Below are 11,945 nucleotides of genomic sequence, written 5' to 3'. Positions count from 1 at the left end.
CTGGATCATATGCAATCCTATGCTCACTTGTTCCTTCTAAGTAACAAATCCTATTCCATTGTATCTTTCCTGCGTTTACTGGCAATTTAAATTCACTTTTCTATAAACTGCCCACTGATATGATTTTTTAATGGGATCTTAGATATAATTTATATAATTTAGGTATTCATTCTTTTATCTGTTATACACCTGGCAAATTATTCACATTTAAAAACAACTTTTTTTTTTTTAAAGATCTTATTTATTTATTTGTCAGAGAGAGACAGAGCACAAGCAGGGAGAGCGGCAGGCAGAGGGAGAAGCAGGCTCCCCGCTGAGCAGGGAGCCTGATGTGGGGCTCATTCCCAGGACCCTGGGATCATGACCTGAGCCGAAGGCAGCTGCTTAACCGACTGAGCCACCCAGGCGTCCCTAAAAACATCTTTCTACATCATTCCAGATCCGAGCACTTGTCCTTATCTCTGATTATTTGAGAACTATTTATTGATGAGAATTTTTATTATTCTAAAGATAAGAACACACAGGCGGCCATCTGGACGCAGCATAGGGCCTGCCTCATGGAAGGTGCTCTGTAAATGTTTACCGAATGACTGAATTACTTTTGGACAGCACATGGTTTCATTAGTTTCTTTTTAAGGATTCACTGCGATCTGTCCAATCCAGAAGCTAAATTAAATCCTTCATGATACCTCCTAGCACAGCTCTCCTTAAGTTTAACCTGTTCTACCAGCCTCAGGAAAAAAAAAAATTAATCCAAATTGCTATGAAAATCATAGATCATTCAGGTTTCTGTTATTTGAAAAGCACTTCAGGGAAACGGTCCTGCAGTGGGCTTTGTTAAAATGAGGATAGTTAGTGATCAAATAACCCGTAGACTAGAAAAGCGCGGGAAAGGGACCGTAGTTCTTCACTCAGTCCTCCTGCCTCTTCTCCAGGAAAGATTAGTATAGGCTTAATCCATACCAAATAATTTGTTGAACACTGTGCATCTGGTATTTAATCTTCAACATAATCCTGCAGGGGAACCATGACCATGCACATTTGACACAGATCGGGGGGCTCAGGAAGGCTAAGTCACCAGCTGGAGGTCACACAGCTCGTGGTAAATAGTAGAGCTGGGAATTCATCCCTGTCCCTTTGGTGGCAGGCTCTGAGATCTTACCCATTTTCTCATCTGTGCCCCTGGTACCCCAAGACTGGACCAGGGTCCCTACCAGGAACCATGGCCAAGAGTGGATGACCTGGCCGGGGGGACGTGCATGGAAGGGGAGCAGGAAGGTTTGCTTGTGCCCCATGGCTGGCTGGGGGATGCAGGTTGGGGTGACTGTATCCCTGAACCTCAGAGGGCCACAGCTTCCCTGGCCAAGCCCCTCCCCCTCCTGAGACTGCTTCCCTGAGGAGCTGCAGGGTCCTGGGGCTGGAGGGGACTCCAGGGTGCAGCATGAATGTTGCAACTTGGCATCCCTGGGGAACGGCTCTGCTCATCTGCGGGATGACCCTGCCTTCCAACTGTAGCCCTTAGAGGTCTCTGCCTTTTGAACCCTGACCACGGAGGGCGTTCACAACTCCCAACTTAGTACAGGCATGTATTTGTTCTCGTATTGCTCTCTGAACTTTGTTTCTTGTCACACCAGACAAACAGTGACATCTCCAGGGCCAGAGGCTCTTTTCAAATACGGCACTGGACCCAGGTATTGCCTGATAAAGTGTATTTTTAGTGGACAACCATTTCAGAGTCTCTGAGACCTTAGTGTCAGCTGAGAATAAGTGGTATGAACAACTGTTCTCAGAGAGGAGAAGAAAGATGAGGAAGAACCTCTCAAATTGAATTTTATATTTCCAGAAAGAATGCCATGTACCTGTTGGTAAATGTAATCAGCCGAACTTTAAGGGGAGCGCCCCCCCCCCCACCAAAGTTCCAGCTCTGCTTTCCCTCGTGCTCATCCTAACTTCTGGTCTTAAGTGTAGCTCATTTTCTAGACTTGCCTTCTCCAGGGCCTATTAAATAGGAAGTGCCCCTAGGGAACCTGGTGGGGGTGGTGGCAGCAAAGGTGAGAAGAGGACCCCCATTTTCCTTGGAGGCATGAAAAATTAATCTATCCTTTGGATGGCAATTTAAAATAGCATTTGGAATTATCATTCAAATCCTACAGGGGTTTTGTCTTTTCTCGGAAGTGTGTGGATCATTTTAAATACCAAGACGCTGCGGGGCTCACTCGTCTGTGATTCGCCTGCGCCGTCCTGATTCCCCGCCACCTAGATCTGCTGTGATTTCTACTCTCTCATCTTTGAAATTGTCCCCGGGTGATCTACTGTTACCTGTATCATTTACAGAGTCCTCACTGAAAGAGACAATGCTCCTTGAAGATGGAAGCCCCGCCCCTCACCCGGTCACACTCAGACTGGGACCTATGGCTCTGGGGAGAGCCATAACTACTGTTAACAGGAACCCTTTGACACCTTTGGAGGAAAGGAATGTAGACTCATCCTCTTGTCATCGCAGAATCCCTTGACTCCGCCAGATATTCCCCACCACACCGAGGTGTGGAAGGCTTCTTTTTCTCATTTCGAGGTAAGACCACATGTGGCTACACCAGGGAGCCCCACATCGTGGTTGTCAGCAGAACGTGCGTAGAGAGAAGTTGGTGCTTTCCATCGAGGGAGACGGAAAAGACTGTTTCCCCTTTCATCGGAAATCTTCCTCCTTAGGAGGTGCTCAAAGGCTTGTCATTTGCCCAGATGTCCTTCTGAGCAGGCCTCTCCTTGGCCACGGCAAGGATCAGTAACGTCACGGAAGGCTCTGTTGTCCAAGGTGGGAGCTTCTAGCCACAAGTGGCTACTGGAATTTATACTATTTGAAATGAAATAAGATCCACCATTCCTATTGTTAGTTGCACGAGCTATGACATTTCAAGTGCCGGTGGCGTTCATACCGGACCGCGTGGCCACGGGACACTCCTGTCATCGCAGCAAGTCTGATTGGATGGCGGTACTCTAAGGCAAGCTGCTTACCAGAGGCCACCTTACTGGTCCCAGAGGGGGTGACCTGCACTGTGGTCCTGAGGGGCCCACATGAGGCTATCCCCAGCATGGGTGTGGTCATGGGGTGAAAACTTTTTTTTAAGATTTTATTTATTTATTTGAGAGAGAGAGAGCACAAGCAGAGGGAGAGGAAGAGGGAGAGGGAAAGGGAGAAGCAGACCCCCCGCCGAGCAGGGAGCCTGACACGGGGCTCGATCCCAGGACCCTGGGATCATGACTGAGCCGAAAGCAGACGCTTAACGACTGAGCCACCCAGGCGCCCCACTGGGGTGAAAACTTAATGATACTTTCAATCAACATGTATTTCTTACATACAGCACTTCATTCAAGGCCACTCAAATGAGCGTGGGAAATCCTGACACATTTCTGTTGTCTCGGAGTTCATAATTTACATGGACTGAAATGGCCTGGGAAGAGGGGCTAAGGACAGGAGAGGTGACAGAGGGACACGGAAGAGATGGGACCTGAGAGCTACACAGGCAGTGAGCTGGGCGACTTGCTGATGGGACCCTGACTGGACAGCATGTGGGGTGTGCGGTGTGGACATGAACTCTGGAACTCACAGTCTTCGGGCTCGACGTCCGAGTGGCTGTCCTCCCCTGACCTCTCTTGTGCCTCCTCCTTGGCAGGTTCCGGCATCTTTGGGTCCCGTTACCCCTCCCAGAGCACAAGGCTGAGGGTGGAGGGCGAGTGCCACCAGCCCCTCACCCAGAACCCTTTCAGGGTACACCTTATGCTGCCTGCCCGCCCCCAGGTCTGGGGGACCTGAACCGGCCCCCTCTCTGCCCTAGAAGCACAGCCCTTAGGAGGCTCCATCCTCCTGGGTTCAAGCCTCCCTGGGACGTGCATTTCCTGACCTGACCTGACATGGGCCACCACCAGAGTTTCACTTTTCATTTTCTGACTGAATCAGGATGTGCCCTTTTGGGAAGGGGGGGTAGCCAAGGCATTCCAGAGCCCGGAACAGGCCCCACGGCCCAGCAGGGAGGGAGGAAGGAAGAACCAGCGCGAGCGCACCTCGGGCAGCTCCCCTGACTAGCAGACGGCAGGGAAGGAAGCCAGTGTGTGTCCAGTGCCAGGGCGGGCCATGTGCCAGCACCCCTCCCTCTTGATAGGATCTCTCTTCTAGCCCTCACCACATTTGTCACAGTGCCTGAGGGCCAGCTTAGTGGCCCCTCCACACACATACACACACAGTGAGCGGGCCCAGGTCTACAGCCACCTGCCCCTGGCCACTCCACTCTTTGGGGATGTGGATTAGAACTCTGGTCTTCGTGTTCCCGGACATCACCCCACTATCCCTCCTGTCCCAGGTAAATGTCTGGGAACAGCCCCCCATTTTTTTTTTTTGCTTCAACTTCAAACATAGAAAAGACAAAAAGAGGAGGCATAATGGTTAGACAGTCCTGGGTAAATTCCGAGGGCTTCATTTCTAAGATGGGAGGTGATTTTATTGAAACCTTGCATGGTCTCCATTAGCTTATTTGTAAAATAATAGGAGTCTGGTCTGATCCAGAGATCCACATTAAATAGGCTTCCCCTTTAATGCCTTTGAAGGGAAATAAAAAACACGAGTAGCAGAGTGAAGGAGGTATGAGTTGTGAGTTGACTGCCTCTGGCTTCGTTGTTCCAAGAAAACTGTTAAAAAGGAGCAACATGTGAATATCCTAATTCCCTGGCAAGTCCAACTTGGTGAGTCTTTGCACTTTCTAGAAAATGTGGTGTGGGATAGGTGGGAGATGAGAGGGAGAGAGAGGGCGAGGGAGGAAGAGAGAGAATATGAAAATGAACATGAATGAACTTGGGCATCCGGGAGACCAGCTGAACTTTGGGGCTTCTTTGTCTCAAAGAACTTTCCTTGTCCCTCAGCTCTTGGAAGCACAGAACACTTCCGATGGTTTTAGGGATCAGTGAGGGGGAAGAGAGGGAGGAAAAACATGGGGAGGTTGTTTGATCAGCCCCAGAGCAGTCTGATCAATGCTCAGAGTGGATACCAGCTCAGTAGTGAAGGCTGCTTTTCCAGGTTGGTCCTGGCTGTAAACTGGGATATGAATTTTACAAGCAGGAAAGGCTCTGAACATACAAGTTTGACTGACAGGAAAAGTCCATGGCCCGTGGGCCCTGGATGGAAGGGCTGGGCCTCTGGGGACATCTTCCTGGCTGCAAAAAGGGCTAGGCTGCTTGAAAGGTACTTGAAACAAATAAAACAGTGACTCCAAAACATACCCATATGTCACGTTCTTACAGAAAAATACTCTCTGTAATTAGTTACAAGCTTCAGGGAATAAAATCCAATTTACCTGTCAAAGAAGAAAGGCTAAGCTGCCCCCACCCCAGGCTGCTGGTGGGGGGGACACGGCTTGCAGGCCCTTCCCTCCCCTAGCCCCTGCTTTTCTCCTCCCGCCCCCTTTATTTGTGAGGACTAGAAAAAAAATAGGAAAGTTGGAAAAATCCTCTAAAGACACACAGTGTTCCAAGCACAATCAGGCCACTAATTACTGTTAAGCCCGAGCCCCTTTTTGTGTTCTCGGAGGGGGGGGACTTCAGTGTGTAGCAACCACTTGGGTCTTTTCATGAGTTCGGGCTAACTCCTGAATAGCAGATTTTTTCCCCTTCTCTTTTCAACATTTGCTTCTGCCCACCCTTCTTTTCCTTCTGCCTTCATCTCCAACTTCACCTTCTCCTTCTGTCCTTTTTTTCTTTCTCTCTCTTTTTTTTTTTTGGTGCTTTTTTCCCCTTACCCACCACCTTCCCTCTATTCTTTTTGCTTTTCTGATAGCATTTTTCTTCTGGCGTGGTGTTTTAAGTCTCTAAATGAAACTTGACTGCCCCCACGGCCGGCTGGAGAAGCACAAAGGCCTCCCATTCCACTGGCTACAGTAACGCCATTGTGTGTCCTAACAATGCACTAATTGGTGGTGACAATTGTGGGGCTGGGAGGAAGAGGGGGGCGCTCTTTTCCAATCAGTGGGCCACCAGGATAAAAGGAGAGGAGAAGGAGGAGGAGGATGGCAGGCCCGGGCTCCTGGTGAGAGGGAGACCGATCTGCAGAGGGGGCATAGTACTTGGGGCTCGTGTTGGGCTTTCTAAATTAATAATACAAATGAAGGAGAAAAGAATTGTTTGGGGGAAAAAGCAGACTTTGCCTCAGACAACTTCAGGGTCCTGGTGGTGGCGGGGGGGGAGGTGAACTGCCCTCAGTTCGTCTCTATGGGAAGGGACCTGAGTGGCCTCCGCATCTCCGTCCAGCGTTCCAGTGTTTCCACTAAAGGATGGGAAAGTCGGAGAGGCCGGTGAGAAAAGGCTCTGGGGGAAGTGTTCTCCGGGATGGTCGGGATGGTCAAAAGGCAGGTGTTGAGGCTGGTGTGTGGTGATGCCCCTGTTTCCACCACATTTCTCAGCGAGGGGAGGAAGCCAGAAAGGGAGAAGGCTGAGCCATTCGCCTTGTGGCGCATTAGACTCTCACGAAGTCCAGGGGCTCTGGGCGGCGACTCTGACCTTTAAACTGGTCCAGAAGAGGAGTTGGGCAGGATTGTGGGCCAGAGCACAATGGTCGCCACATGATGCTGCTGGGACTCTTGGGGCCTGCTGGAGAAGGTGCGAGAGGCCCCAGAATGTCCCCCAGAGGCTGTGGGATCCTCCCAGCCACGTGGCTCTGGCTGACACCCTTCCTTTGCACAGAATGACTCACCTTCCTAGACCGACGTCAAACGTGTTCTCTCCTGGAAGCCCCTCCTGGCCGGGTGGGGTCGGCCCACACCCTCTTTCATGTTCTCACTCTGCACCCTGAAAACCACAGGACCTGACCTCTAGTCCTCTCTCCTGTGGGTGCCAGGCCCAGGGATAAGGGCCCTTATCCACATCATTTCACCTAAATCTCACAACAGCCCCAGGACTGGAGGATGATTTTTATCTCCATAGAGAAGGCAATGGGGAAACTGAGGCCTCTTAGCCTCCCTAAGAGGTTCAGGATCGCACTCGAGGTCACCCAGCATCAAAGCAGAGAGGCTGGGAATCTATCTAACTGTTGCAACAAGGATGCTAGCTCCCGGGCCCTCTTTGCTTCCATGCTCACCTTTCCCCCGTCACTGGTATCTGGAGGGCAGAGGCTCTTTGTGGTCTTTACATCCCCAGCACCTAACACAGCACCAGACATACAGGAGGCTTCCAGAAAGGTTTGCTGCCTGAAGGGGGAGGTGGGGAGGGCTGAATAACTGGCAGTTATTGCCAATTATCCTCCATGTCCCTTTGGGTCTCAGACTTCAGCCTGCATCAGAATCCCCTGGGGTGGAAGGTTGCTCAAACACAGATCCCTGGGCCCTACCCACCCCCCCACCCCCCCCGCCCCCGCCCCCTCCACCCCCAGTCCTGGTGGAACCCGAGAACGTGCCTTCCTAAACGCTTTCCTGCCCCTGCTGCTGGTCCTGAGACCCCAGCCGGACAAGGGCTGCCCCAGCTCCAGCACGATGCGAACTCCGCCGCGGGGAGCCCATTCCTTCCATTATCTCTGTCTTTTTGTGGCCTGAGCCCCGAAGTTTTATTAAGGAGAAATTGAAGTTGAGAAGTTTTGATTATAATAATCTCAGGCTTCTGCCTGCTTTTTTTTCTTTTTTCTTTTTTTGATTTTTATTTATTTATTTGACAGAGAGAGACATAGTGAGAGAGGGAACACAAGCAGGGGGAGGGGGAGAGGGAGAAGCAGGCTTCCCGCCGAGCAGGGAGCCCGATGCGGGGCTCGATCCCAGGACTCTGGGATCATGACCTGAGCCGAAGGCAGATGCTTAACGACTGAGCCACCAAGGCGCCCCTTCTGCCTGCTTTAAATAACAATCTTATCCAGTAGCCACTTATATCTGATGGAAAAAATAAAAAAGCCACGTGCCCAACTAACCACACTGCAAACAGTGGCATTTTCAAGAAAATATCTGGACTGAATCTTTTATTTGGGGAGACTCCTCACACAGCCCTTCTTTCCCACAGGTGTTCTGTGCCTTTTAATTTTATTTCATGAATATCTTATGCTTTTGGGTGAGATGCTCATGCAAGGGAGAACGGGACGCAGAGATTTGAGCTCTCGTGTGTTTGGTGAGGGCATCAGGGGTCAGGTGAGGTTTGAGGTGCCTTCCCATGAGGACCAGGGTGTCCTGTCAGCTCGGGAGCCAATGCCTTGGGTCTCAACATGGCGCCGGGAAACCACAGATGGGACCCTCTGCCTCGCCTGCAAGCCAAGGGCTCTCTTTCTACTCAATTCTGTCGGAACCAACCCTTTTCCTTGAGCACATCGTTTCAATTAGTCCGTTCCTCCGGGACCCTTGGTAAGCCACTAGCGTCGTGTTGGGGATGTCGCCTTCCGAATAGAGGCCAGGGATGGTGGCCCCTGGCAGGTCTGCTCTTGTGTGTTCACGCTGCAGTGTCTGCTGGGAGCCTCGGTCGGGACAGGATGGCAAATGTACAGAGAAAGGGGACAAATTGTGAGGAGACATTGCATGGGAAAGGCATTGTGTGAGAAACCAGCTCTGGCTGACTTGAAGAGAGAAGCCATTGCTGCATAGCTGATAGAATTTAAGGAATAAAAACCCCTAGATCAGGCGCCTGGGTGGCTCAGTCGGTTAAGCGACTGCCTTCGGCTCAGGTCATGATCCTGGAGTCCTGGGATCGAGTCCCGCATCAGGCTCCCTGCTCGGCGGGGAGTCTACTTCTCCCTCTGACCCTCCTCCCTCTCATGCTCTCTGTCTCTCATTCTCTCTCTCTCAAATAAATAAATAAAATCTTAAAAAAACAAAACAAAACAAACCCCTAGATCTTTGGAAAAGCAGAGTTCAGGGCAGTTTCAAAGGAGTTGGGTGAACGGAAATCCCCTTTAGCGGTTGTCGTCCAGGTGCACGCTCAGCTCCGGTCAAGGTCAAACTCTGAGCTTGGGCTATGGGTCCCAACAGTCAGACTCTGAAAGGCCACCAGGATGACCTGGAATGGAGAGTACTGTCCTCTGAAGGAAGGGTGGGACACTTTAAAGAAGGTGGAAGGGGGAGCGCCTGGCTGGCTCAGTCCATAGAGTGTGTGACTTTTGATCTTCGGGGTTGTGAGTTCAAGCCCCACATTGGGTGTAGAGATTACTAAAAAAAAAAAAAAAGAATAAAAATCTTAAAAAAAAAAAAAAAAAGGTGGAAGGGAAGCTGAGGAGGCACCAGAGCCTTTTATAATTTACCAAGCCTTGGGGTGGGGGCACCTCATGATCTTGTTTTTATTTTGTAAAAGCTTTACTGTTTGAACAAACAAAACAAAAGACGTTTTTGAGATAAGATGAATATGATTTGAAACGGAGTATCAGATAGCAAGGAAACATTGTTAATTTTGTTAGGTTTGTAATGGCATTGTGACTACATAGAAAAAAATACACATCTTTTCTTTCTTATTTATTTGAGAGAGTGGGGGAGTGGCGGGGGGGAGAGAGAATCTGAAGCCGACTCCCTGCTGAGCACAGAGCCCAACTCCATGCGGGGCTGAGATCTGGGGCTGAGATCTTGACAGGAGCCAAAACCAAGAGTCAGATGCTCAACCGACTAGCCACCCAGGTGCCCCCCAAAATACACATCTTTTTTAGACGTGTACTAAAGCATATGGGGGATAAAATGTCATTATGTCTCGGATTGGCTTTGTGATACTTCCTCAAAAAAGTGAAAAATGAAAAACAAGGCTAGGTGGAATAAACAAGGCAAAATCCAGTAATTTTTATCTTAAAAAATGTTTATTTTTATCTTTGAAAAATCCTCATTAGAAGCATCCTGTGGTGGGCTGCACGTGAGCTGACTGTTTGGGTGCAGGGGTAACCGGTGGGGGGGAATTCAGGCAGGGCTGGTTTCCAGGGCTCACTGTCTGTAGGACCACACACTGACACATGGTCACCACAGCGCTGACCCTTGGCGAAGGCTGTCAGCCCGTGCCTGGCCTCTGCTCTCCCACTTTCACCTTGGCGTGGACTTGAAGGCGCACGTGCAGGAGTACTTCCTGAGACACCTGTCATCGGACATCTCCTCTGGACACTGGGGCCGCCGATGGCTGCTTCCTCTGTTGCCTCGCTCCGGGGCATCAGTGAGAAAGCCATCTGGGGAAGTTGACCCAGTAGAATTCAAATTCACTTCCCTGCCTATGCAATTGGGATTTATTTCCTCTGCAAAAGGCTTGCATCTCAGCGCAAAGGGCCTCTCGCTGGGCCCGGGTATGCATGCGGGGATCTTCACAGAGAAAGCTCCTGCCTGGCTGATTTTCCTAACAGCGTGCACCTCGTGGTGTCCTCGGAACCTGGCGTTACTAAGAGCGTGTCATCACGATACAGTACAGAAGCTAAGGCAATTTGGATGTCCTTGGGCCCCAAATTAATACGCGCTTTGTATAGTCTTGTAATTTGGGAGGCAATTTTCCATAACACAGTGAGAGATGTTCCTTCATACATTTGAGATAATTTAGCTCAATGTTCATTTGAGAAAATTACCGTGCTAATAGCAGCTCTTCAGCTTCAGAACAACAGACCTTCCTGGGAGAACGTGGAAGTCCCTGAAAGCGATTCTCCCATCAGTCTGTCTGGGAGCATCAGCATAAAAGCTGCTGGAATTTCCCCCAGACCAGCAGCTGTCTGGAGGTTGTACAGCAGGATCGAATTGGGGCAGGGACTCGTGAACTCTAGCTGATTTGCATAAAACCAGGAGCCCTCAATGGAGGAATAGGAAATAAAGGTGGAGTAATGAGTTTCCCTGTTGTCCAAGTAAACTGGAAGTCACTGCCCATAAATCAGGATTCCTGTATGTTCAGCTATGGGAACATTTATTCTTCCTGCTGGACGTTTCTGCCCAAGCTGTGAACAAACAGATGCCAACAGGAGAGCATGAACTCTACCTTTCTGCTGGGTGTGTTTTGTCTCGGGCTTCCTGGTTCTATGTACCAGAGGCCTTTGTTATCCTGGGGGAGGAATGATTCTCTACCCCAATCAGAATCCAATACCATAATAAGAAATAAATTTAAAAGCATTTTTTGCCCCAATCAGGAATGTAGTTTCTAATGGTGCTGCTTTATTTATTTTTTTTTTAAGATTTTTTTTATTTATTTGAGAGAGAGAGAATGAGAGAGAGAGCACGAGAGGGGGGAGGGTCAGAGGGAGAAGCAGATGCCCCGTGGAGCAGGGAGCCCGATGTGGGACTCGATCCAGGGACTCTAGGATCATGACCTGAGCCAAAGGCCGTCGCTTAACCAACTGAGCCACCCAGGTGCCCTAACGGTGCTGCTTTAGACCAAACCCCAGGTAAGGCCCCGGTAGACCCAAGTTCATTTCCGGCTGTATTCCTGTTCCACAGCATACCAGCTGCCTATAGTGATTTTGAATTAAGTCATTGCTACTGTGGGTGTTTTCCATGTGATAAGCATTATGGGCATGGAGGAGATGATAATTTGTAAGACTCTGAACCGTCTGGAAAAGCTCATGAAGGAGGAATACTTGTCATCAAAGTCACTGACTTCAGAAAGGGAGAAGAGGGAAGAACTGGCTGCTTCTATTCACCTGTAACTGGCAATTGAGGCTGAAAGTCGGCAGTTCAATAGGTGCCTGCATTTGGAAGGACTCTGGTTCATTTTCAAGTCTAGTTCTTCTACTGAACCAAAGCAAATCTGAACACAGCCCCAGATTTCATGAATTTCCCAGATCTTTCTGGGCAAGAAGCACCTGGTGCTTTTCCATTTTAAACACCACTCTCGAGAGTGTTGAGGGTCAAGTTCACTGGATGGGCCCGAACTGGGAGCAGACTCTCACACACATACGTGTGAGGACGAGTGCAGCAGAACCAGGAGGAATGAAAAAGTGGAAGGGAGAATACAGGGCTCCCTTTGTAGCCAGCTGAGTCACCTGTGCCCATGAC

Source organism: Mirounga leonina, unplaced genomic scaffold (assembly GCF_011800145.1).
Source record: "Mirounga leonina isolate KUSES-001 unplaced genomic scaffold, KU_Mleo_1.0 Mir_151, whole genome shotgun sequence".
NCBI lineage: Eukaryota > Metazoa > Chordata > Mammalia > Carnivora > Phocidae > Mirounga > Mirounga leonina.
The sequence above is the reverse complement of the archived record's forward strand: the minus strand, read 5'-3'. Positions refer to the sequence as shown.